Source organism: Labeo rohita, unplaced genomic scaffold, assembly GCF_022985175.1.
Source record: "Labeo rohita strain BAU-BD-2019 unplaced genomic scaffold, IGBB_LRoh.1.0 scaffold_45, whole genome shotgun sequence".
Classification (NCBI taxonomy): domain Eukaryota; kingdom Metazoa; phylum Chordata; class Actinopteri; order Cypriniformes; family Cyprinidae; genus Labeo; species Labeo rohita.
The window spans coordinates 1,810,465-1,833,572 of NW_026129368.1; positions in this window are offsets into that span (position 1 = coordinate 1,810,465).

Below are 23,108 nucleotides of genomic sequence, written 5' to 3' on the forward strand. Positions count from 1 at the left end.
CAGCGGTGTGCGTAATCAGTGAAGTGGTGCAAGGGAAATGTAGTCCAGAGTGACATGTAACAGTCAGCGTAGTGTGAGAGTCAATGTAATAGGAAGGCAATCTCTGGTGGCGGGCACACCGAAGACCAAGGACAGGATTCATGAAAGCAGGGTTCATGCTCTTACCCAGTGCTGATTGGTTTGGCTACAACCATCCGCACCAGAACCTGTGAGCATAATGATGCTAAACAAAAAACAAACAGTGAACTAATACCTGTATAATGATGTAACAGCATCTGATTAGACAACACAGAACCTCACTTATTTCAATTTCCATGAGTTTGATGTCACACTGTGAACTGTTTCAAAACAGTTTAATTTGGATATTCTATAATCTTTTTCACTTTCATTTAGCCTCTGTCCGAACTTTTTTGGAGTGTGTTGTAGCCATGAAAATCAAAATTTGGTTACATTTACAAAAAAATTTAAAGTTGGCCACTCAAAACACTGGAATTTGTTCTTTGTACTTTAGTCAATTAAATAAAGGTTAATGAGAAAGAACACATAACTTATTCTTGATTAAATGGAATTTCGCGAAACGTCCCAACTTTTCTGGAATTGGGGTTGTAACATTATTTGTGTGCATCATGAGACAAAACAATGGCACTTACATATTTTAAGATCAGTCAGTGCAAGCTTCATTCAGTTAAAACAGCCCAAAAATGCCTTTTAGTCTGGTACTTGGCTTAAGCCTTGTCTGTGAAACCCGGGGGAATAAGTTACATACAGTAACATACTGTATCAACAGCAACAAAACGATACATAAGTCAGCTCGAATACGTTAAAGAAGAGATTGCTGTCATCAGACAGCTACTCCTAAAACTGACAAAACAAACTATTGCAGCAACACACCTGCCAGAAGGTGTCCATTTGCCACTAAAAAACATAGTGGACCTCCATAATTTAAAATAATAAAAGTGCAAAGGTACATTTGGTTTTATTAAATACCAAACACCTCTTTTGTAGGTTGCTTTTGATTTAAGTAGTCTGCTAAATAAACACATTTAAATGAATTAGGTTTTATACTTTTTCGTTACAGTTTCAATACAGCTGTCTTGTGAATATAGTAATGTATATCTTAAGTATGTAGTATCTGGAGGTCCTAACCAAACCTTCAACACAAGACGAATCCAAGTCCATATGCTGACCACCCCACTGGCTCTGCAACTATGCTGCAAGGGCTCTGGACAGAAGTTGCCCAATGGATAAATGCTGGTCTGCAAAGCAGTCAAGGGTACAGTATGTAATGTTTTATATATAAGGGAACGGAAAAGGAAATGGGAAGAAAAATGGTAACACTTTAGTATACACACAGAAAAAAAAAATGGTGCTTCAGCGGTTCTTCAGAGGTTCTTTGGTGTGATTGTGGTGCTATATAGCACCGTTAGTGTATAAAGAACCGGTCAAGCCCCTGTCTGGTTCTTCAGCGGTTCTTCAGTGGTTCTTTGGGGTCGTTAAGGTGCTATATAGCACCACTGCCATACAAAGAACCTGTTAAGCCTCTGAATAAGGATCTCTAACTCTCTCTTAAACTCTTCAGTTGGGCAAAGGATTAAAAACAACATCAACATACAGTGTATTTCCTGAAGATCTTTTTGCCCCTAAGGCCCCCATAAGGAAATATTTCCCACATAAGACCTTTTGACCTTAGAAAAGCATAAAAGTGATTCAAGACATTTTGCCATTGTAGTAAATATATTTACTACTATTGTAGTAATACAAACTCCTATGATTGTTTCTATTGAGCACTATTTTTGTTGAAGTAATAAAATGCTATACACAGCAAAATCCCCAGTGTTAATTTAACACTCTGAGTGTGGACACATATAAACACTGAAGCAGTGTTAAAGTTAATGAGATAATTAGGAGATTAACAAAGTGATGATTGATCATTATTGAAGACACCTGATGTTAATAAGCAGAATCACCAAAGGAGAAAACCAACATTTTTAAGCAACCATTATAGTGGTCAGTGTTTGCATTAGTTGGGCTCTTGACCCTTAAATCATCAATATTATACGGTGGCCGAGAGAGCTCAACGCGCTACAACTTCAGAAAACACATGCAAACAGAAAAAAAAACGACAACAAATTAAGAAAATATCTTCATCAGTTTGACAACACAGGCACTGCAAATCCTCGCAATGCAAACACAAATCCGGAAACGCGCTGCAAATTCTCACAACACAACCAAACACGCGAACGCGCTGCAAATAGCACGGACCACAACGGAAATGTTTCAGGGGGACCTCAAAAAGTGACGGACCCGGCTGGGACCTGAATTTTAACCTGATTTTAACCATTAATAAAGCGTTGCATTTTTTCGTGAACTTTTAACGTTATATTTATTTGCATGTATTTATTTATTTGTATATTTATTTGCAATTAAGTTAATAACGTTTCACAGTTAAGTGTGTAATTCGTCAGATTAGTCCAATAATATCCAAAAGACCAATGAATCGTATGATCAGGATGTTAAACAAAATAATCAGGTCCAGACATTGAACATTTATTTTTCTATTGCCCTTATGCTATTTCATTTTGGACTAGCTTTAAAATAGACATAACAAAGAAATTAAGCAAACCCCTTAATTTAGATTTTCATAATATTTTAATTTTTTTAAACCCCCCTTTTCTGATAAACAGGTTTATATTGTAAATCTCTTAATTATCTTAGCAAAGTTTTATATTCACAAGTCAAATGTAAGTCAGAAGAAACCACTATCCCATTACCCTCTCTAATACGAGATCTCAAAATAAGAAGCTCATAAAAACAAACAAATTTTAAAGCTTTTCAAATGTATGTAACTGCCCTGGAATTTTTCAATTCAAATTTTCAATTCAATTCAAATTTATTTGTATAGCGCTTTTCACGATACATATCGTTGCAAAGCAGCTTTACACCAAATTGACATTTTTACAATATATGTAGTAGTAGCTTGATGTACATATGGCCGAGATGTGTGGTAAAGATCAATTAATGACGTAATCAAACAGACAAAGAACACTATAAATTAGTAGCTGAATTCGGTAGTGCTGTATGTTTTCAGGGTTGGCATCATCTGAAGTCCTCTGTGGGGTTGGCATCATCTCTTCTTAAGTGTTCTGGATCAACACTGGAGCTTGTGAATTCCTAGTTACCATGGGATGTCAATCCCATGGCAAAAACAGAGAACAAATAGGAACATAATTAGCGTAGCTGCTGTTCAAACTAAGAAAAGGAAGGTTTGTTAAACCAGAGCTAAAAGATTAATAATGAACATTTGATCAGATATAGCTGCAGGAAAAGTTTGAGATGCATTATTTGAATGCTTGGCTAAAAAGATGTGTCTTTAATCTAGATTTAAACAGAGACAGTGTGTCTGAACCCCGAACGTTATCAGGAAGGCTGTTCCAGAGTTTGGGTGCCAAATGTGAAAAAGCTCTACCTCCTTTAGTGGACTTTGCTATCCTAGGTACTACCAACAGTCCAGAGTTTTGCGACCTTAGGGAGCGTGATGGATTGTAGCGTGGTAGAATACTAGTTAGGTACGCAGGAGCTAAACCGTTAAGTGCCTTATAGGTAAGTAGTGCTATTTTGTAGCTGATGCGGAACCTAATAGGTAGCCAGTGCAGAGACTTTAAAATTGGGGTAATATGATCATATTTTCTTGACCTGGTAAGGACTCTAGCAGCTGCATTTTGGACTATCTGTAGCTTGTTTATTGAAGATGCAGGACAACCACCTAGTAGTGCATTACAATAGTCCAGTCTAGAGGTCATGAATGCGTGGACTAGCTTTTCTGCATCAGAAACAGGTAACATGTTTCGCAGCTTGGCAATGTTTCTAAGATGGAAGAATGCTGTTTTTGTAACATGAGAAATATGATTTTCAAAAGACAAGTTGCTGTCTAATATAACACCCAGGCTTTTGACTGTAGTGGAAGTAACAGTACATCCGTCTAGTTGTAAATTGTAAGTCAGAAGATTCTGTGTATTGTTTTTTGGTCCAATAAGTAATATCTCTGTCTTATCTGAATTTAATAGCAGAAAATTGTTGGTCATCCAATCTTTTACATTTTTAACACACTCTGTTAACTTCAATAATTCAGAAGTTTCATCTGGTCTTGTTGAGATATATAGTTGAGTATCATCAGCATAACAATGGAAACTAATCCCGTGTTTTCTAATAATATTACCAAGGGGCAGCAAGTATATTGAAAATAGTAGAGGACCTAGAACAGATCCTTGTGGCACTCCATACTTTACTGGTGATAACTGAGATGACTCCCCATTTAAATAAACAAAGTGGTAGCGATCAGACAGGTAGGATCTAAACCATTTTAAAGCCTGCCCTTGGATACCTGCATAATTTTGTAGTCGATCTATTAGTATGTCATGATCTATAGTGTCGAACGCAGCACTAAGATCAAGTAAAACTAGCAATGAGATGCAGCCTTGGTCTGATGCAAGAAGCAAGTCATTAGTGATTTTAACAAGTGCAGTTTCTGTGCTGTGATGGGGCCTGAAACCTGACTGAAATTCTTCATAGATATCATTTTTTTGCAAGAATGAGCACAGTTGAGCAGATATAACTTTCTCTAAAATTTTAGACATAAATGGAAGATTAGAAATGGGTCTATAATTCGCCAGTTCACTAGGGTCTAGTTGTGGTTTCTTAATAAGAGGCTTAATAACCGCCAGCTTGAATGGTTTAGGGACGTGACCTAAAGATAACGATGAGTTGATAATATTGAGAAGCGGTTCTTCTGCCACAGGTAACAATTCTTTCAGTAATTTAGTGGGTACGGGATCTAATAGGCATGTTGTTGGTTTAGACACAGTGATGAGTTTATTTAACTCTTCCTGTCCTATAGCGGTAAAGTACTGCAGTTTTTCTTTGGGTGCGACGAAAGAAGTTGACATATTAGATGCAGTATAATCTACACTGGTTATTGTATTTCTAATGTTATCTATTTTATCAGTGAAGAAATTCATAAAGTCATTGCTATTAAACTGTAAAGGAATATTTAGATCAGGTGGTGTCTGGTTGTTTGTTAATCTAGCCACTGTGCTAAATAAAAACCTTGGATTGTTTTGGTTATTTTCTATGAGTTTGCGGATATGCTCAGCCCTAGCAGCTTTTAAAGCCTGTCTATATCTGGACATACAGTTTTTCCATGCAATTCTAAAAACTTCCAAGTTAGTTTTTCTCCATTTGCGCTCAAGATTGCGAGTTTCTTTCTTGAGGGAATGGGTATTACTATTGTACCATGGCGCAATACGTTTTTCTCTAACTTTTTTCAATTTGATGGGGGCAACAGCTTCTAACGTATCGGAGAAGATGGTGCCCATATTGCTAGTCATTTTGTCTAGATCCTGTGTATTAAGGGGTACACAGAGCAGTTGAGATAAATCAGGCAGGTTATTTGTAAATCTATCTTTGGTGGCTGGAACAATAGTTCTGCCAAGACGATAACGTGGAGCCATATAGTTAATATCAGTGATACGCAGCATGCACGATACAAGGAAATGGTCAGTAACATCATCACTTTGAGGTACGATATCTATATCAGTAAGATCAATTCCATGCGATATAATTAAATCTAGCGTATGATTAAAACGATGAGTGGGCCCGGTGACATTTTGCTTGACTCCAAAAGAGTTTATTAGGTCAGTAAACGCAAGTCCTAACGCATCATTTGTATTATCAATGTGAATGTTAAAATCTCCGACAATTAGCACTTTATCAAAATTAACCAATAGTTCTGAAAGGAATTCTGCAAATTCTTTTAGGAAATCTGTATATGGCCCTGGCGGTCTATACACAGTAGCTAAAACAAGAGATAGGAGAGATTTCTTTTGCATATCTGGCAGAGTAACATTAAGCAAAAGTATTTCAAATGAAGTAAACCTGTGTCCTGTTTTCTGAGTAACATTGAGAATATCACTATATATTGTTGCAACACCACCACCACGACCACTCTGACGGGGCTCATGCTTATAATAGTAGTTTGGTGGAGTAGATCCATTTAGACCAATATAATCATTAGGTTTTAGCCAGGTTTCGGTTAAGCAGAGTACATCAAAACTATTATCTGTGATCATTTCATTCACAATAACTGCTTTCGGTGCAAGTGATCTAATGTTTAGGAGCCCAAGCTTTAAAAATGGTTTCTGTTCGTGTATTTTGCTTTTTTCTGGTTTAATTACGATCAGATTTTTTCTAGATCCTGCATTAAATTTATGTTTTGATCTCACTATTCGAGGAACAGACACAGTCTTTATAGATTGGACAGTGCAAGTACTATCATTTAAGCGTTCAGAACAAAAGCCATCGTAGCAATCATTTGAGAATTTACTTACTAGTCAAATGGAGCGTAGCGTCCTGGAGATGTTGTCCGACAGCAGCTCCGCTCCGACTCTGCTGGGGTGCAGGCCATCAGCACGGAAAAGCCTAGGACGTTCCCAGAAAAGATTCCAATTATTAACAAAGAGCAGCTTCTGTTCTTTACACCATGTCAGTAACCATTCATTTAGAGCAAGAAGTCTACTGAACCTTTCGTGCCCACGTCGATACGTGGGAAGCGGTCCTGACACGATGATCCTCGTCGCGGGCGACGTGCTGCGAACTCGATCAGGCTGCTGAAGTCCGTCTTCAGAACCTCCATCTGCCGCAGCTTGGTGTCGTTCACCCCCGCGTGCAGGACGATCGCGCCGACGCTCTCACCGTCCTTCAGGATTGCGGGTATCTGCGCAGAAACATCGAGAACGCGAGCACCAGGAAAACAGTGGGTGTGGACTTTACCTTTAGCTAAAGTAGCACGTACGTACCGGACAATGGAGTCTCCGACGATCACAGCGTCGCGTTCCGTCTCGCGAAGGGGAGCGAAGCGGTTCCGGGTGGAGATCTCGAAGACCGGAGGCGGCGGAGGGGGCGAGGTCCTTGGCCGGGGCCTGGCTCGCGTCTTCCGCTGCTGCTGCACCCAGGGTCCGTGGTGTCCCGGCGCCGGAGTGAAGGACATCTGGGAAGATCGCGTCCAGGGTGCACGGAGTAGAGGTGGTCAGAGTGTTAGTATCGCGCTGTATAACGTTACTTACCCGGGAGGATTCCAGAGCGGCTCTCCGGTCTCTCAGCTCGGTCTGCCGCACCAACAGGTCCTGAATCTGCTTCTCCACAGCCTCCAGCTCGAGCTGCAACGAGTGCAGCTCGAACGTGTCCTCACCTGCACTCAAAGGTGGACACAAATTCGCCATTAAAGCAAGTAACAGTGAGTAAACAATGGTAATGTGTGTAAATAGTGTGTAAACAATGCAAGCAGGATTAGCGGCAAACAAGCTGGTGCTGCTAACGGGCTATAAGCTAGCAACTCGGGAAATCAAACAAAACTAGTTATAACAAAGTAATCCGGATGTTTTAGTTGTAAAATACAACAGGGGGTATATTCACACGTTATAAGAAACGAAAATGATGGTGTATAAATTTGATTTTAAATTGAAAAACAGACAATAAGAAATCTACTTAACGGAGCTCAAACTCTACACGTGCGACCGCCTATATATATATATATAGAATGAGCGCACTAGACATGGAATTTCCTTTTTTTCTTTTGGTATGTTTGTGTTCATTTTGGGCGCTCTTTCTGCTGTTATTTATTTATTTACTTATTTTTGCAGTTGAATTTGCAATTTGAAATGTTGCCTTGTTTTTTTTTTTTTTTTTGTTCGATGATGAAACGGAATAATAATAATAATAATCATGTCCCAGCCGGGTCCGTCACTTTTTGAGGTCCCCCTGAAACATTTCCGTTGTGGTCCGTGCTATTTGCAGCGCGTTCGTGTGTTTGGTTGTGTTTTGAGAATTTGCAGCGCGTTTCCGTATTTGTGTTTGCGTTGCGAGGATTTGCAGCGCCTGTGTTGTCAAACTGATGAAGATGTTTTCTTAATTTGTTGTCGTTTTTTTCTGTTTGCATGTGTTTTCTGAAGATGCAGCTCGTTGAGCTCTCTCGGCCACCGTAATATTAGGTCTTGTTTGGCTGCAATTACTGAGTTATAACAGCCAGACAAGCCAAGAGCGAAAGTCAATAAGATGGCATTGACTGTGCTTGACTTAATCCATCATATAGTGACTTGAGTATTTGACATAGAATTTCCTTACAGATTGCAAAAAAAACTGTGAACAAAAGATCAATCAGTTTTGGCATAATCAGACAGATGATGAAAAAAAAACACTTTATCTTAATTTAGACACACAGACATGAGGAATCAGTGTGAGAATCACAACAACGGTGACCATCAAAAAGCGTGTTGTAGCCAATCAGAACTCATCCATGACTCCCATCATGCACTGCAGCATGAATAAATTATGAGAGTTCAGAGTTGATCTGTTTATCTGAATATGCCGTTTGTCACCATTGTTGAGATTCATGGGCTGGTTCTTGATGTCTATGTGTGCCTAGGTGAAATACTTTTTTTTTAACAGGTTGTAAGAAAAATCTTTCCAAAATGTATAGGAAGTGCTGGATCTTCTGTGGATTGTCAAGGCTATTACAATAAGCAAAAAAAAAAAACTTAAGTTAAAGATAAGACTCTAGGTGATTTACATCAAACAATGAATATGTTAAAACATAATCACCTGATGACTTGAGCTTCAACTCAAAGGGTCAAGAGCCCAACTAATGCAAACACTGACCACTATAATGGTTGCTTAAAAATTTTGGTTTTCTCCTTTGGTGATTCTGCTTATTAACATCAGGTGTCTTTAATAATGATCAATCATCACTTCGTTAATCACCTAATTATCTCATTAACTGTGTATGGTACATCTGATGGTTCTACATAGAACCATTTGACAAAGGTGCCATATAGTACCTTTTAAAATAGGTGCTATATAGCACTACAAGTGGTTCCCCTATGATTACGAGCCAAAGAACCAGAGTGTAGAGAAAAAAACCCACTATAAACCAGTTGCTAATTAGCATGCCTATTATTAACCTATTGGGTTGTAACTTGTACTTATAAAGTACATATCCTGCATGACCATATTCTATATGCCTAATCCTACCCAGTACCTAAACTTAACAACTACCTTACTATTAATAAACAGCAAATTAGAAGTTTATTGAGGCAAAAATCATAGCTAATGGTTTGTTATTAGTAAGAACTGAACCTTAAAATGAAGTGTGACCAGAAAAATATATTGGTAGTATGTACTAGGGTTGTCAAAAGGTACAGAGTTCGGTACTTTCGGTACTGAAATTTTAAAAACGTCCATTTCCCGCTCACATTTGAGCGCTGTTGAGCAGATTTTTAAACATCGCTGATTGGCCATAGTGTTCACGCGCTCAACAGACATGACTGTGATTGGCTACAATGATAAGCGATTCACGCTCCTCACCGAGCGCTCACATATAAGCACAACCAGAGCGGCCATGTGTGTCAGCGGATCCCTAATACATCTGCATATAGACTGATCCGCTGACAGACGCGGCTTTAAAACGCTCTGGTTGTGCTTATATGTGAGCGCTCGGTGAGGAGCGTGAATCGCTTATCATTGTAGCCAATCACAGTCATGTCTGTTGAGCGCGTGTCTGCTCAACAGCGCTCAAATGTGAGCGGGAAATGGACGTTTTTAAAATTTCAGTACCGAAAGTACCGAACTCGGTACCTTTTGACAACCCTAGTATGTACATAAACAATATTTAATCTACCTCCATGTGCATTGTACGCACTACTAATATGGGCCTATAGGTATATAAGCCCATATTAGTAGTGCGCTCTTTTAACCCTTTAGGCGCCAGGGTTTTTTTTTTGAAAAATGCTGAATTTTTGACATTAAGATTTCAAAAGCTTGTGGCTCGAAAGGGCTTAAAGATAGAGGTCTACTGTAAATTAGAAAAATGTTGGGCATGACCAAAAGTTTATGTGGGGTGTAAATATACTAATCTAATTTGCATATTATGACGTCACGAGTGGCGGCCATCTTGAATTTCACAATATTTAGGAAATAGTAGATATTGAATTGATGTTTGAACTTATTTGCATGTTTTTGTTTTTTTTTTTTTTGGTCTTTTTATCCTCATTCCAAATTATCAGAAAAGAGGAAACCAACAACAACACATGAGAAAGCACAAAATTATTACTATATTACTATACTAGTAGTAAAACGTATGTGAACAGTAGGCTACTTTTTGATCAGGTCATCAGTAATATTCAGGAAATAATAGATATTGAATGGATGTTTGAAGTTATTTGCATGTTTTTGGTCTTTTTTATCCTCTTTCCAAATGATCAGAAAAGCGGAAACCATTTGAACTTATTTGCATGTGGGTTTTTTTTTTTTTTTTTTTTTGTCTGTTTATCCTCATTTCAAGTGATCAGAAAAGAGAAAACCAACAATAAAACAGGAGAAAGTACTACTATATTACTATAATATACAGTAGGAAAACGCATGATCCGGATCACCCCGCTGCCTCTACCACGTCTCCCGGCTCTCGCACGCACAGCGCGGCCACTCCCACCTCCGTGGGGCGCTGGATCCAGCGCCGCTGAATCCAGAGAGCTAGTGCTACTTTCACCCCTACGTTCACCCCTGACACCCCCCTTCCCCGTTGGACAAAGGGTCGAAATGTTTGCTTTTTTTGTGCTTCATGAACACTTTCGCCTTGACGGCAGCACCATTGCGCTGCAAAGATGTACCGGGAGATGCGCGATCATTAGACGACCGATCGTCATTTCCAAAAGGCAAATATTCCCCTCCAGAGTCAGAATAGGCGAATAACATGTGCAACACATCCTTACAGTACAACTTTTTACTTTTCATTTGGCGATTTTCTCTCACAAATCTCACAATTCACTCGCACGCTATGAACTGAACTGCTTCCGCATCAGAGATACGATAGCTCACTTGCTTTGCTATTTCCTCAAATAATTTGAATAGGAACATGACGTAATTTTGGTCTAGAATCAAAGTACTATATGTCTGCCATCTAGTGGTAGGGAATACAAATGAGATATTACACCATACTAGAAACTACAGTCTGTTTTAATGAGTATGACGTCTTGTCGCAATTTTGCGACTTTGGCGCTTAGAGGGTTAAATAACAAAACAAATATTGAGCCATTGACTTTAGACCAGGTTTCAGTTGGTCAACAGCACAATCTATTTTAGCTGCCTTAAAATAGCAATGCACCAACAATGCATCTAAACACACCTCGTTTTCAGACCAGCACACCAATGGGCGCACAAATGGACGCAACTCCATTTGCTATTTAAACAACGTGGCACAGGACATGAAAATGATAACTGTGTCAGGCTGAAACTAGCAATAAACACGTGCGTCGCGCCTGGCGCTGCATTGCACCAGGTGCATGATAGGGCCCTATGTCTTTTAACCCAGTCTGATCTGTCGAATTTGCTTCTTCTCCAACCAATGGCATATTCATAAATTTGGGATTATTTAAAGCTGCAGTCTGTAACTTTTTAATGTTCATAATTTACAAAAATTATATAATTTTAATTCAGGAGTGAACTAATCCTTTAAAGGGGTCATTGGATGCCCATTTTCCACAAGTTGATATAATTTGTTAGGGTCTTAATGAGAAGTCTATAACGTACATTGGTTAAAATTTCTCTGTGGTAGTGTAAGAAACCCTTTTCAGAGCAAGCCGTTTTGTTGCATTTGCCGTTAAATGCTAATGAGCTCTGCTCACCCTGTCCCTCTTCTGTGGGCTGGCGAGCCATTCTGTTGTTAGCCATGAAACTGGCTAACTAGTACATTATTAAGAAAGGCGATTTGCAAAGATGCATTAAAAATCCTTATGCCCCATTCACACGGGGCGTCAGTGTTAACGCTTCTCATTTATTTTGAATACTTTGAATGGAGTGACGTCAAGCATTGCCGAACTGAATTCCATTTCGTCGCGTCAACTTTTCAAGCCCCAATGCAGGCGTCAGCAAATCAGATCGCCTTATGCAAATATACTATTGCAGACGCTAGCCAATCCCATTTGGTGCAGATGCTGGCCAATCAGCGCGAAGCCTCAGACATGCCCTCCATGAAGTGTTAACGCTGACACGAGGCATTATACTGCTGTAGGGTAAAGCTGGATCATGAATGATTCACACAAACAAACACATTTATGTAGATCGCAGGGTGCATTCCCTTTTAAAAAACGAACATTCGAACAATCCTCTGCTTTTTCAGCGGCTCAGATGTCAGGAATAAATTACAACTGCTATGTTACTTACATTCATTATTACATTATTATTACATTCAACAACAGAACACCTCAACTGAGACATTCTTGTCTTCTCCTGCACCAGAGTCGGCACAATGGCAGGCTGTTCGCTCAGTAAGGGCGGGTCTAAGGTAAGACAGTCAAAAAATGTAAAAAAATACCACTACCAAAATTTTGACTGATACGATACCAAAGTAGTTTCCATTTTAGGGGCAACAGATTGTGGAGTCCTTCTCTCCACTTAGTGTTTCTGTAAAGCTGCTTAGTGGGCCTACAACATCTCTGATGATTTCCAATGTTGCCACATCAGAATCTCTAGGCATTAGATGCCACTTCTTCCGATTCACTTATGGCTCATTTCCACCGAGCAGTATGGTTCAGTACGGTATGCAATTATTTCAGTTTCCATTGTCAAAATTGTGAATGCTACCAAAATAGCAAACCGTACCATACCACCTTTTGGTACCCTTCCATTGGGGTACCTAGCACAGCAAAGGTTACCAAGAGGGTGGAGCTAAACTCACTGCAGAATGTTGATTGGTTGACTAGAATCGTCACTTGTGCATGCTACAAGGGGATAAAGCATCTCCTTCACTCGTTCTGGTTCATGCATGTTGGGCTTATTTACATCAGAGTGCGCAAACACACAAAAAAATAACACTGTATTTTATAATTGTATATTTTTACACAGACAATAGCTGTTTCTCATGTGCGTTCTTGTCTGTTCTTGTGGACTTGTGAAACGTCATTGCCCAAAAACCCGTAAATAATTATAAAAATATTACTGTCACTGTGTCATGAAATGTAGTTTCAAGTGTTTTTCAGTTCAGAATGTAGTTGTTTAAAGCTCAAATCTGCAGTTTATTTATCTATCTATCTATTTGAAAATTTGCTATGCCGATTTCAGAGCTCCAGGTGATCACCGGGTGCCCAGTGCTCATGTATCCTCATCTCAGCTAGTCCTTCTGACATTTGCCGCTGGCTCTGATGTCTTTGTAGTGATTAAGCATGAGATATAATTTGTTTTGGGTATAGTAACAGGCAATCGTTGGTCTCGTGAATCTATTATTTGTTCCTGATCATATCGCTGATCACAAAGTTGTTTAACTTTATATATTTATTTTGACATTTACTGTAGTACAGCGCCAACTTTGTAGCATACTTTTGACTGAATTGTTTGCTTTTGTCTTCATTTCCTCTTATATAAGCCTCTTATACTTTATACTTATACTTTTATAAGGCTATTATTGTTCATGAAAACTGACATTTGACAAACATGAAATTGCAAAGTTCCTGGTAAGTAAGACTGTGAAAGATGAATTCATGCAGAGCCAGAAGCTTTGAAGCACACTGTTAAAAATTGCTGTAAAAAAACGGCCAAATTTTGACAGTAACATGCTGTTTTCCATTAAAACAGTGCATTCTGGGTATTATTTGTCATTTTCGAAAAAGTAGCCTGCTGCTATGTATCGTGAATTAACAGCGTTCAAAATCGACACTCAGAGACTGTTTAAAATCAAACTCTACACCGTCATTCACTATTCCCTACATGAGTTACTTATATAGTCCACCTTAAAGAGATAATGAAAACTAATGAGTGACTTCAGACACTGATGAACAGCTGCTGTTAATGAGCAGAATCACTGATTGAAAGAGAAACAAGACAAACACAAGAACTATAGAACTGACTTCAGCCACAGCCTTAGATGAAATCAACTGAAAATTTAAACAACTCAACACACAGCTGTACCAACTTCACACATTTCTAACCAGACTGATTTTATTTCTGTCAGATGTCTATAGAAGATCTTATTGAGAATGAACAGATGTTTAGATGATGATGTTTTATTGTTTTTTTGACGATACCATTGTGGAGATCAGTGTTTGCTTTAATTTAATTGGGCTCCTGACTCTTGATATTTAAACATAGATATTTTTGCTGTAACTAGGTTTTTATTATGCATTAGTTACAGAAATGCTGGTCAGTTGATGTTGGTTATTTCTAGTTGGGCATAAACATCATCTACTGAGCTGGTTTTAAGTCTTGCTAGACTCTATAGGAGTCTAATTTTGAGTGTGTATTTGTTTGTTGTTGTTTTTTTTTCACCAAATGTGGTACAGCATGAGATTTTTTGGTAATGTGGCAACCAGAAAATAAGGATTCAATAGGTAAAATTTAGAACTACTCTAACATTCATACTCAAATGGAGACATGAAGAATCAGTACATGAATCTCAACAATGGTGACAATCGAACGCTTCATGCTGCAATGCATGCTGGGTATCAGCACACTACAAAACCTCACCCATGACTTGTTCTCACCATTGTTGAGATTCATACGGTGATTCTTGATGTGTGTATCTAAACTATACCAAAGTTGTTTTTTAAAAAAAATATATGTATATAAAAATGAGTGGTATTTAACTAGATGCTCAGTTTTTTTTTTTTTTTTTTAAATCTAGCATCAATATTCAGTAAAAGACAAGACACTGGATAAAACATGTGTTACTACCAAACCATACACAATTCTAGATTTTTTTTTTTGTCATAACAAGCATGTTGCAAACATGCACAATTGCAACAACTTAAGAAAAATTAACTTTAAAATGTTAAGGTTCAAGAGCCCAACTAAAGTAAACACTGATCTCCACTGTAGTAGTGAAAAACAAAAAAAAAAACATCTAAACCTCTGCAACCCTCTTCTGTAGACGTCTGACAGAAATAAAGTCAGTGTGGTAATAAGTGAAGCTGGTAATGCTGTTTTAGGAGTTTAATCAGATCTTGAGAGATTTAATGTCTTCTTTTATTTTATTTCAGTTGATGTCATCTAAGGCTGTGGCTGAAGTCAGTTGTTCTTGTGTTATTCTTTCATTCAGCAATTTTGTTTGTTAACAGCTGGTGTTCATCACTAATGCTCAATCAGAACGTGATCAATCATATAATTATCTCATTAACTTCAGCACTAATTCAGTATTACTCAAACACTCTGTAGTGTTGACACATTATAAGTGTTCATTTAAAACTGAGGATTTTGCTGTGGGTTTTAAAGGGTTAAAGATGTACAATGGAAAAAAAACAGCATGAAATGTAATTTAACAGTAATAAACTGTAATTAATTTACGGCAACACACTGTAGAAAAACAGTAACATGCTGGCAACCAGAGCCAGTAGATTACTGTTAATTAATTAAAGTTATTTTCACTAAAATATTAGGGAATGTTCATAGAAAAACAATTATGCAAAGTCATTAACTGGTAAGGAGAGTAAATATTTCATTGTGCCTAACTGATGTGTTTTTGTACAAGAGAGATCTGTTAGTTTAATTTAGTTTTGTGGGTCACCATTGTGCTGGAGAGTAGAGCTTGTGCTTCAGGCAATGATGAGCCATAAGTACTGATGTTTTGCTGCTTTATTTAAATACAGTAATTGTGGAATTGCTGATATAGTGACAATCTCTTTACTAAGCACTTTATTATACAATTTTTTGCTATTGTTAGTTAATGACAATCTATAAAGATTTGAGTAAAAGTCGATTGCTTCTTTATTACACTTTAAGTGTTTGCGGGTTTATATTAAGAAATATTTCTTCTTAGTGGGCTTAAATTAAACAAGTTCACTGTACTAATACCATATAAACAATAGTTTTTTAAAACTCAAATGGTTTGAAGCAATCGGTTTCCAAAATAAAATGAGTTACCCCATGGTATAATAACGGTAACATACTGTAAAAATGAAGAGCTGTAAATTAACTGTAGAGAGCTATAAAATAACAGTATAATGCTGGCAACCACAGCTGCCAGTAGATTACTGTTATTTTACAGTGCAATTTTTTACAGTGCAGCAACATGGACTGTTGTGAAAAATTATGTGCAGAACAGACAAACACAAAAATTTGCCTTCAGTGACTTTATTACTGAGGGGGAAAAAAAAGAATATGGTGTGGAGAGAATTAAAAGCAATATTTTAGGTACTTCCACCATCTGAAGATAATTTTATTAGAAATATCATTAAAACCACTGAAGGTTTGCACCCTTTAAAAACACAAAGAGTCAACTAGTGCAGGCATCTTCAAATCAAATTTAAAGTGCCCCTATTATGTCATTTTAACAGTTGCTAATATTGTTTTACGAGTCTGCTAAAGCAGGTTTACATGTATGCAAGGTCAAAATACACTTTAGTTTTCTCCAAAAATAGATTTCATTTTACCTCCTTTGTAAATGATTCGTAAACGAATCTCTGATTCGAAGACTGATTCTTCAAACTGCTTTCTAAACCCCTCCTTTCCGTGAGCCCTCACTGCTGTGATTGGTCAGATGGTGCAGTCCTTTATGATTGGTCTACCGCGTACAGCTCGTGTCGGGAAAATGAAACGCCCATTGCCATAACTGAATGACAGCCCTGGAGACATGTCAATATATAGAAATGATGGCATCGATTTTACCCTATCAATTCGAGCCGGAGTCTGACAATGAAATGGTTGAAGTGGCAGATTGACAAGACAGAAATGTAACCCTGGACCACAAAACTAGTCATAAGTGTAAATTTTTCGGAATTGAGATTTATAAATCACCTGAAAGGTGGAAAAAAAGGGTTCTTTAGACGTCATGAGGACATCGCGGATCCGTTTGCAGGACGTCCGGAGGACGAAACGGGGACGTAAACATGTCATTAGTCAGATTGAACTACCCAAGGAATAAACACACAAGCAATTGTACTTTAACAAAAACATTCTTTATTTGTTAGAATATTTTTTTTTTCTGTCTGTCTTCTGTCATGTGTTCCAGATGTTGGGTGTTATCCAGGTCTGATTCCACCCGTATGTTCGAAACCTAAAAAATATAAATCAACAAAAATCAGTACTGGCTTTAAACCTTGACTTCATTTTTATAATATGACATAATATTCTGAATCAACTGACTACTATTATCTGCGAGAATGTGACTAGAATTTCCCGATTGATCTAGCCTACCTCTTATGATTTTTAGGCCTTTGTTCCTTTTCTATGTGTGTTTATCAAAAATGCACTTGACACAAAAGTGCCATTATGCATATCACTGTTTGTTCATGTAGTGTTGAAATTTCAATCACTGTAAACTTATGCCTTATTATTAAAATAATAATAATTATTATTATTATAATGGCATTATATAAAAGCATTATATAAACTTGACTGACTCGAAACACACATAGATTGTTTCAAAATATCTGTCTTGGCGTGTAACGTCCCCTGAATGGCACCTGCGAACATCCCCTGGACGTCTTCGTGTAGGGTTCTTTAGATGTTAACGGCCAGCAGCCGTATACGACAGACAGCCTCAGCAAACGTTTTAAAAGGTAAACTTTTAATAAAATGTAAGTATTACGAGATACACAGTGGTTACGGTAGCTAATGTGTACAAATATAAAAATATAAAAACCTTTTCGACCAGACAAAGCGAAAACTCAAGGCCGTGTTTGAGGAAATCACTGGTAAGACTGTCACTCAACAGTTCAGCGTTGCCGTGGATACATGCGTGTACCCTAAGTGATGTCACTTGATGACAAGCTCATTTGATTGGCTATATTACACTTTTATTTTTGCAATATAAGCAATATAACTAGAAAATAATAATTTTCTTGAATAACTTTTCTTGTCAGCTTACCAACAGTTTGATATGTAAATATTAAAAAGTAAGAATGAATTTGTCTTACCTGTGTTATTTTCCACTTTTTCTTCTTCATGTTTTCTTTGGCTGCATTCATCACTCTTCAGGGATTCAACCTTATTTTATTTATGTACGGGGAATACATATAGGGCCTAATTGTAGCCTATTTTCAATTACATTATTGTACACTTCAATATTGTTTTTGATGTTTAAATGCTAAAAACAGACTCGTGATTTGATGACATCTTTAATTACATAAGTTACTTTTTGTTTTGCAGAAATAAAAGTTATTAACATATAACTTCATTTTACAAATGAATTCAAATATATTGTTTATACTATAATAATATAATAATAATAATAATAACAACAATAATAATGTTAGTATCAATCTTCGCATTTTGCATTCCATTATCACATTAAAAAAAAAAAAAAAAAAAAAAAAAGGATTTTGTTTTTTGGAATAATACCCTTTAAAATCCAATATGGGTTTATTTTTTGTTTGTCTTTAATTTAATTAACTCTGTCTGAGTTGCAAGGTGTCAGGTCTGATGATAAAGACCAAACATGGGCAACTGGATTTTTCAAGTGTTGTTATGGAAATGGCAGATGAGGGACGAAACAGGGACGTTCGCAAACTGGTTCAGAAGAATGTCCTCCGAACGTCAAAAGAGGACAAAATGCAGACGTAAGTGAACATCTTCAGAATGTCCGTCAGCGAACCAAATATGGACGTCCCCCGAACGTCTGCCAGTGAACGTTACAAAGCAGACGTACTGCAGACCTAAACGGATGTTTGCAACATCCGGGGGACTTCCCCTGTTTGGTGGGTTAGTATCCTATTTATTTTTGATAATGTTGTGTACAATTGTGTACAATACAATGTATTTTTGGCTATTGCTACAAATATAGCTGTGTTACGTGTTTGCTTTTGTGGTCCAGGGTCACAAGTAAGTGTAATCTTATGGGATGCTAGGACATATTTTGCAACCCTTTTCATGTTTAGAATATTTCAGAAATATATTTCTCTCAAAAGCAAGGTCTTTTGTTTAGTTACCTCTTAAAACAACTTCTAATATTACTGTTATCATTTTCTGAATAGTAATTTCATCCTTAGGTTCTACGATGAATTAACCAGATTCCCGTCCCTCCAATATGCATGGTTCACCATCCAGGTTTTGAACCCAACTGCTTAAACCTATATACCCTGCAGAACATTTACAACATATATAGAAGTGACTATGGTCCAATAAGACACAGAGCAAAAGAAAAGTGTCTTATTTTATAAAGCATAATTATTATTTTTTTTTCCAAATTAATAAACCTACAATGTTTTTACACAAAATGACAATTTAATGCATTTTTGTTCTGAAATGAAGTCTTATTTATAAAACATTAGTAAAATAGCAATGTACACATTTACATTTTGGGCATGAATATGAAATATTCTGTGTTTGGACTGTAGGCAGTTTCGTTTTCTGTCGTTAGCTGGTGCTGGGGCTACTTAGGTCAATATGTCCGAGTTGTGTGTAACCCACACTCGTGGTATGATTTTTGGGTTAACAATACAGCTGGACCAGTGAACTCAAAAGTCTAGATTCGTCGAGAGAGAGATGGTGCAACAAGAGTGAACAAATGCAGACAATCAATGTTTGAGGTAAGAGTAAGATTTAACTGTATTGAACATAAAAGAAAATAATTGCTTGTGTGACAGAGAATTGTTCACACCATTACTTACTAACTTGCACTTTTCTTACTTCTCAAGGATTTGATGATTGTTTCACTTTGTGACAAAGGTAAGTGAATTTTCAGTTCAGAATTCAATTAATGCAAATGTAACTGGTTTGTGTATTGACGGGCTATTTAAAATAATACTTCTGCCAAAGTTCATCCACTACAAAATGGAAGACAAAACTACATCGAAGTCAAAAGTTTCCCAAATGAAAACGATAATCAATCCGCAAATCCAGTTTCCAAAAAAAAAAACAACCTTGAATTTGATGTAATTCACAGTCTGTGCATTTGATCCAGGATTAGGATGAAGAAAAGAAAAAAAAAGAAGAAATGTTTGTTGTGCAATTCCAGTCCTACCGCTCGATGACAAGCATGTCCATATGAAACATGTTTTTCAACAGGAAGTTGTAAGGATTCACTCACAGGTGGCCCGCCGGTCCAACCCCACAAAGGTGCAATACAGAAAGTGCAGGAAGGAGTTGAGACGATTCATGAAGCAGAACAATTCACAATCCACATCCGGATCAGGCAACATTCACAGCTGAACTCCACAAGCTCAAACAGACATCTCAGGAAGAAAAAAAACCTTGTGTTTACAAGGCCACAAAACAATAACTGATGCTATAAGAGCACACATTACTCAGTTCGAACACAATTCTTAATAAACTTCAAATATACTTCCACTTGTATCTGGTTTCATCAACTTTCATCAACAAATTGGCTCTAAGTGCGATTGTTTCACTTAACATTAAAGGCATTTCATTTAAACCTTTTCAGTAATCACGTTTTACACACAACTGCAACTTAGTATTTCATTTAACATATATACAGCATCTTTTCTGCTTTCATTTTACACTTAATGTTGTATTCACCATCAATATTACACCAGTAAACAGTCATTTGATGAACCAAATTGATATGACTTTGAAACAAACTGAATTGAAAATAAAAGGAAGGCCTAAAGTCACCAAGGAACACATTCACATGTACATCGGCCAAACATGAAAATTCCAGAGTATTCGCGTTTAGATTCGTCACTCTCCGACACAATCTGCAAATTTTTAGACTACATTGGGCCCACAGCTAAACAACAGAACTACAGAAGTGTAAGTTAGCCTTTTAGAACCGGTTACAACTACGTATTTTGAACGATCGCTATAAAATACAATCATCAATTATTAATCATACTTACAGGTAGAGGTTCAGAGGAGCAAGACGGTCCAAATAAACTGGGCACTGATCCATCTTTTAAGAGCAAGCGTTTGATGAATCCCACGTTGTACTCCCCAAGATTGGAAAAGCTGTCGTCAGTAAAATGACAGGAACACAACACAAGATTGGAATTGTACTGCTGAGGTGTTGCTGAAAAAATAATGTTAATGTTAATGAAATAATGTTAATAATAATGTTAACCACTGATTCTTTGTAGATTCAGCTTTTGGAAGGGCATACAAAACAAATTTACTCAAAGGCATAATAGGAGCACTGTAATGATTTTTAATGCCATTTTTAACATTTTAAATGTCATACACAACCCATGACTAACCACAGACACCAAAACAGAGGTAAATGGTCAAAACACACTGTAAAAAATTTAAACATAAAAAACGGTGAAATGCATGGCAGCACAGGGTGCCAAACGTTTACCATTAATGGAAATAATGGTTAAAGACCGTTTTTTTAAAAACTGTCAATGACTGGCAAAAGCAGCTTCCAAAGAAAAACTGTAAAATTAAGGTCAAATATCCTAAATTTTCTTAAACATTTTTTTTTCTTTTTTAAAAGTTTTATAAGTATTGTCTGGATTATCATCACAAAACATTCTCTGTGAAACAAAGCTTTTTTGCAGTTAACCAAGGAACTAACAACAGCACACATACAATAACTCCACAGTCACAGACTTTAAATAAAATGACATGCAGCATAACATCAACATTTTACTGTCTTCTCCTGGACTAAAGCACACGCTCTACTCTTCAGCACAATGGTAACCCACTAAAATCGGACAACAGAAACCCTTTAAATCCCAAAAGAACATAAAACACTAACAGATGTGTCTAGATCACAGCATCTTCACTTAATACAAACCAGTCTGACTTTGTTTCTTTCATACAAAACTTCTTTTTGAGAATTAACTGAGGTTTAGATCAGAGATGGGACCAAGTCATTCATTTCAAGTCACAAGCAAGTCTTGAGTCAAATCCCAAGTCCTCAAAGAGTTAAAGTTAATGAGACAAGTAAGAGACTAATTAAGTGATGATTGTGCATTAGTGATGAACACCTGCTGTTACTGAGAATTACAGAGGATCAGATGTTGATGTTTTAGTGGTTAAAATGATGCCACCATCATAGAGATCAGTGTGTGCTTTAGTTGTGCTCTTGACCCTTGGCCTGCTATATAAGATCTCTTTTTATAACAATGCATGTGTTTTGGAGCAGCAAAGTGAGCAGTCACTAGCTGTTTTAATAGGACAGTGTAGTCATCACAAACTACATCAGAAGTAACTTTTTTTTCTCTGGTTTATATGTTTAGGTTTTGCAGCATGCAAGTAGAATGTTTTTTGTAACAGCTACAGTGGAATAAGAAAACCTGTAATGCATATACAAATCTGAACATCTGCAATATTTAGACACACACAGACATCAAGAACCAGCATATGAATCTCAACAATGGTGACAATCAACAAACCACTTCATGTTGCAATGCATGCTGGGTATACTACATAGAATAAACTCTCCTCATGTACTGCAGTATGAATAATTATTATCACCACTGTTGAGGATCATATGCTAAATGTTCATGTCTAAAAACCTGAGCCAACATACTTCTTTCTTTTCATATTGAAACGTTTTAGGGGTTTTTTTTTGCAGTTGTGCAAAAGCTGAATGGCAGTCAAATAAATCAAATAGAGACACCAATTCATGACATTCATCCAAATTAGTTATAAGCAGAGAGTATAAGATAATCTCCTACTGCAAGCTTTTGATTCAGTAACGCACAAATGTTTGCTGTAAAACAACATTGCAATTGCTTAGAAGCAAATTACATTAAATTACTCAAAGGGTCAAGAGACAAACTAAAGCACACCTTGACCACAATTATGGTGGCATCGTGCTCTCTCTTTCTTTGTTTCTTTTAATTCTCAATAAGAGATTCTGCAGACATAAAATAAAATTGTTTTGTTTTTTCAGTTGATTTTATCCAAGGCTGTGTCTGATGTCAGTCGTAGTTCTTGTGTTTGTCTTTTCTTCAGTGACGCTGCTTGTTGACAGCAGGTGTTCATCACTAATGCACAATAATCACTTAATTAGTCACTTAATTATCTCATTAACTTTAACTCTTTGAGGACTTGGGATTTGACTCAAGACTTGCTTGTGACTTGAAATGAACGACTTGGTCCCATCTCTGGCATGTAGCATATCTGCGTGATGCAGGCCTAAAGCTAATTATTCTACAACCATGTATATTCAT